Source organism: Calliphora vicina, chromosome 4 (genome assembly GCF_958450345.1).
Source record: "Calliphora vicina chromosome 4, idCalVici1.1, whole genome shotgun sequence".
Classification (NCBI taxonomy): domain Eukaryota; kingdom Metazoa; phylum Arthropoda; class Insecta; order Diptera; family Calliphoridae; genus Calliphora; species Calliphora vicina.
The window spans coordinates 75,642,395-75,648,394 of record NC_088783.1 but is presented as its reverse complement, the minus strand read 5'-3'; positions in this window follow the sequence as shown (position 1 = coordinate 75,648,394).

The following is a 6,000-nucleotide window of genomic DNA, read 5'->3' as shown; positions in this document are numbered from 1 at the left end:
AAGCGAATAAGTAGTTGCTGTAGGAGTCATTTCAGTTATTGCCACTACTGCTGCTGAAGTTGTTCTTGTGCTGATATTATTATCGTGGCAGTCAGTGGTGATGGGAAATCTCAAATGAAAAAGCTTGTAGAAAAATGAAATTAATGAAAGATTGTTGTTGCTTTCCTTTTACTTTTTTCCAGACATTTTGGTCCTTTGCATTGTTTCGTTGGGAGAAAACACCATAAAAACCTCAAATGTAATTCGCATTAAACAGTATCACCGGCAGGATAAAACCAAAATGTAAAAAAGGAAAACAAAACAATACAAAACAAGTCAGAAAGTTTAAACAGTCGGGCAGGAACGACATGTTAGTGCTTTATCCAAGTTCATGTTTATATTATTAAATAATTTATATGGTTTTGTTTCGAATTTTATTAATATTCCTCATAGATACTTTAAGTTAGCTAAAACCAAAGACAAGTTATTGACCGCGAATTCTTGTGTTATGTATGGTCGGAATGTAAAATAAATATAAATACTAAGTTGTTATTGGAAAAGAACAAAAAATTTCGAGTAGGCATTGGACCTTACCCGTTCAAAATTTTTATACAGGCTTTTTATGGTCATAGAAAATTTAAAGTTATTGAAAAAATTTAATTCGCTTTGTCTTTTATAGAGGCTCACATACATATGACCTGTTTTATTAGAATGAGGCAAAATCTCTCAACATCATGCATGTAAATTTTTAACCGTTTAACTAACTTTTACCATTCTGGTCACATAGTAACCTTATGTATACCAGTTTCAATACATTTTTCAAAAAGAAAATGAAATTGTTCGAGAATTCCCGGGAATTATTTTCCTTGGTTTTATATGTTGCGTTTTGAACTTTACTTTCTCTAAAAGATGCTATAATCTTCAAAACAAATGCAGAATATTCATACAAGAAAAACGATTTAATCCAAATAGACTAATAACAACTTCATTATTCAAAATATTCCATAAATTCGTGATTGTTTACGATTGTCACAGAATTGTATTCCGATCGAAAGTGGATTTATTTTAGTATTTTGCTTCTTCACAAAGAGTAGAACTAAAATTTTTGCAACCACCTTCCGTTGAATTGAATTTTATTCAATATTATTGGGTTTTCTTCAAGTTTTAATTAACATCTTTATTTAATTTTTGATTTATAAGCAAAAAATTACAAATTCAAAATTAAAAATAAAATAAAATATTTATTTTTGGCAAATTAACAGAATTAATTGGAACCAAACAAAGGTAAAACAAAATATAACGGAAATTGAAGCCATTCCATGACATCTGGTGACAGGTTTGTATGTAAGAAATTGAGTCAGTGTATCTCTTTATATTAAATTTTCATTGGATTTTTATACTCTACACCACCATAGTGGGGAGGGTATAATGCGTTTGTGCAGATGTTTGTAACGCCCAAAAATATTAGTCTAACAATTAAGCAATTTTGAAGATATTTCGATCAAATTTGGTACATATTATTTTTTCGGCCCAAGGAGCAAGCCTATAGAAACTGGCTGAAATCGGTCCATTATTTCACCTAACCCCTATAGAAATGTCCCTCCGAAATTGGATTTTATGGGTCATTAATGTTTAATTTATATATGTATCTCCACAAATTCCGCTCCAAATAAGTTTTATATATACAAAATTCATGTCAATAAATTTTATTACGATCAGTCCATAATTAGTCATATAAATTATTGAAATTTTAAAAATGTTTTTGCCCTTTTACTTAGTGTAGAGTATTGTATGGTCGGGCTTGACTACCATACTGTGCTACTTGTTGATATTTGTATTCAATTACATTTTAAAACCAAAGTAAAGCGTATCCCAGGGAGAGCGTTCTGCATCGATCGATGATGGAGTGTTACGATTTCATGTCTGGTCACATATTTTCGGCCAATTCTCACTTCAAAGGAATCAGTTGCCTCGGTATAGGTTCCCTGTGATGGTCTGGTCAGATTTCAGCAGATCCTATTATATAGGGCCCTTTTCCTTCCACCAAATACAGAGAATTACCTTAGTATCGATTCGCCTCGTGTCGGGTTATTGTAATGGATCCATTGTATTTTTTTCAAGTATCATTTCGGGCATACAAAATTGTTTTTGAAGGTCTCTCAGCTTCAAATCCTATGGTACCCGATTTTTCTTTTTTATAATGAAATTGCTGCTTTAGTTAGAGTTCTACAACAATCTTTATGGATTAATGCCTCCAATTCTTAGGGCCATTTTTTGAGATCGTATTTAAATATGAATTATTTAAATACGAAAATGAGTATCACAGTGCTTTTTTAAATGATACTTAAATGGCCAACGTTGGCCATTTAAATTTTATTTACGTTTCATAAACTGCCATATATTTTTGACAGCTGACTTTTGTTGTTTGGTTTTTTTCACTCTATTGTAGTGAAAAAAAAAATCAACAGCGTCTTGCTAAAAACTACAATTCCGATGCGGGGCAATTGAGCTTCTTTTGTACATTTGCCTAACAATAATTTTATTGTTTAATAAACTTTCATTTCTTATTGTGCAAAATGTATCAATTTTTGTTTTGGTTGAACAGCTGTTTTAAGCAAAACTATCGATAAATTTTTGATATTTAGTAGTGCTACCAAACTTTTATCTTATTTAAATAAGAAAAATTATATAGCACTGAAAAACTCAAACTGTATTTAAATACCACTTAAATTTAAGTAAGAATTAACTAAATACATATTTAAATAACAAGTCAAAAACTGGGCATTAGTCTTCAAACGGTTTTTACTGGCCTGAGCGTTCTTTATCTTCAAATTCACCACTACAGAACAGCACAAACCATCGCTCGATTGAACACATTCTCCATAAGCTTTGGTGAATAATAGGTGTGCTTGAGCGGCACTTTTTTCAAATAGGTTAATTTCGGAAGGACCTAAGAGTTTTTTTTTTATTGTATACCTATTCTCGTTGGGATACCTTTCAAACTCAAGAATTATAAAAATATAGATTACGCATTGCGCAGGTTTTTTTTGGTTTAAATCAACAGATGTTCGATGTGCTACGTCACATCAGCAAATAAAAATATGTATTTTATTTGTATCGAAATATTTTTTATTTTCCAAAAATGTCACTTTGTTTATGTTTTGCTTTTATTTTTCTCAAGTTCTAGGCTGATATGACGTACATGCGCAGAACGAACATTTTTTTACATACTGAATGCGCAATCTATGTTTCCATAATTCTTGTTTCAAACTAATATAAAACAATTACAATTTCCTTAAGAATTTTTTTTTTATTTTAGGAATTTTTTCTCCAAAAAATACGAAACTTCAAAAATTTCTTAATTTTCAAATTCAAAATCGTTTATGTTCGAGAGATAGTGCTTCACAACTTTTTCATTAATAAAATCGGTAATATATTGTGTCCGATATCATAAAAAATGGGACTAAGATATAGGGAAATTTTTAAAGTTGAATTTTCAGATACTTATAACTTGATAACTGGCAGCGATAAAATGCACACACTACTCAATTTTTACGCTTTATGAATATATTGAAATCTTTCAATTTAGACAAAATTTGTTCGAATTTGAATAAATTCGCTACTGCTTTCAACTTGTATAAATTCGCCTTGAGAAATTGCAATTCCAACTAAATTTTTAGACCATTATTTTTGGATACCACTCACTACAACGTAGGGTATGAAAACCAAAAATAAACAACAATAACAGTAATTTAAACAAGAAAGAGCAACAAACCAGAAACAAACCTGTCAACTGCATCAAGCTTAATTTTCAGAAAATTAAAATTACAGCAGCAACAACAACAAAAACAACATCCATGGTGAAATTGTATGAGTGTGTGAGTGTGTTTTTAGAAAAAGATTCTTTTGAACTTAATTATGCGTTATAGTACGTACAATACTGGTGTGGATACTGATATTGCCTGCCTGATATTGCCTGCCAGTGGCAAAAACTTTGCTTAAATTATATTATTTCTTCTCTACTTCGTTTATTCTTTGCGTTTTTCTGCTTTTTGTTTTCCATTTATCCCGAGTTTAATGGTTTTCCCTATATCCTTCCTTTTTTGTTATTGTTGCTTTTTGATTCATACAGTTTTTTTTTCATTTTTTGTTGCTGTTTTTACACATAAACATTATTATTAAATTATAATAAAATTTATGGCCCATTTCACCATGTCCATAAGTAAAAGCGTTATAAGGAATGGTAGAGCGAACAAATGGTCTTCGGAATAAATTGAATGAATATTGTAATTCTTCAAGCTAAAATTTAATTTCATTTGATTTTTTTCGTTTTTCACTAAAAAGGAAGTTGTGGCTAAATGATAGTAGGCACAAAATGAAGTACCCTTCATTAGAACAATGGTCACATGGAACAAAATGAAGTACCCTACGTTAGCACAATGGTGCCATGGTCGTTCAGCTTTCCAATTTATTTCGAAAACCTATAATATTATATTTTTTAGGAATATCTATATATTAAGTTGCTTCAAATAACTTAATGTAACTTAATAAAATTAAATAAAATCCAACTAAGATTTTGCGGCGTTGAATAAGCTGGATCATTTCCTGAACTTCTGCTTAAATTAGTCAATTATTTGACCAAATATGTGGCATCTTCTTAAATAGCAATATCCCGAATGATATTTAGTATCAGTCTGAGGGAAAACGAAGAATAGACTTGAAAATTCACAATCCCACGATGCATCCACCTTAAAAACATTTGTTTCATCCACATTAGTCGCATTGTAATATCTATCGATTCAGCACCCCCTAAACAGTAATATGTCCTTGGCTAAACCTCTCAGCTGCACAAAAGAATGCATTTATCCTACTGAAAACAATCCTTAAAATAACCTTTCTTGAACAGAGAGGCATCTAACGTCGCAAATCTCAGATCCGCCGGTATCCTTCTCTTACTCATTATGACATCATCTTCAGAAATAGTAGATTTAATATTCTGGCATTTAATCCTAACAAGCAGTGGCCGCAACTAAATGCAAATGGTAGAGCAATTGCTAGACGCCAATTAAATTGCTTGACGTCAGAATTATACATTTACAACATCGAAACAGTACCACAATAAAACTTTCAATTTCCATATCTAAGAGTGAAGCCCCCTCTTTGCAAGAGTATCCACTATGTGATTACCTGGTACCAGATTGTACCAAATTGAATTAGGTATAGACACCCCTGATAAATTTCAGGCTTGCATGTCTATCGGTATCGATCCGAATATTAACCCCTTATATTTAACATAATCTTAACCAGATTCACATAATAGTGCAAAAGCATCGTATTTGGATTTATTTACCTCATTAAATTACTAGCACTTTACTGCTAAAAACTAACTGTGGCAAAATTGGTATCCGTAAGGTGTCTATTGAAATGCAGTTTTTCCATCTATTATGGTACGATAGCGAATGCGACTGACTATAATATTACGCGCAAATCATATCTACGCGCATCTATGCAGTATAAAATCGATGCAAAGAGACCACGTGACTTATTGTAGATACAATGAAAAGTCTATGAAAACTGCTTTTTCGAAAAATATTCAGTATTCAAAAAACCCTGGAAATAATGAGATTTTTATAATCTACACAACAATAGTGGCTAGGGTATTAATTAACCGTTTAATTTATATAGGTATCTACGTAAACTTCGCTACATATAAGTTTTGTATTTACGCAAGTCATCTCATGTAATTGTATGATGATCGGTACATAATTGGTCATAGCTACCATATAAGGCTCGCTTCCGAAAATCACTTTAACGAGCATAAATAACATAAAAATGTTAGTATCCACATTAAATTCAACACAAATTACTTTCATATATACATAGTTAAATCTCACGATCTAATTTCATGACGATCCGTCCATAATTAGTCACAGCTTCCATATAAGACCAACTTCCAAAAATCATTCAGAAAAATAAATTATTGAAATTAAAAAAAAGGTTTTTGCTCATTTACTAATTGTA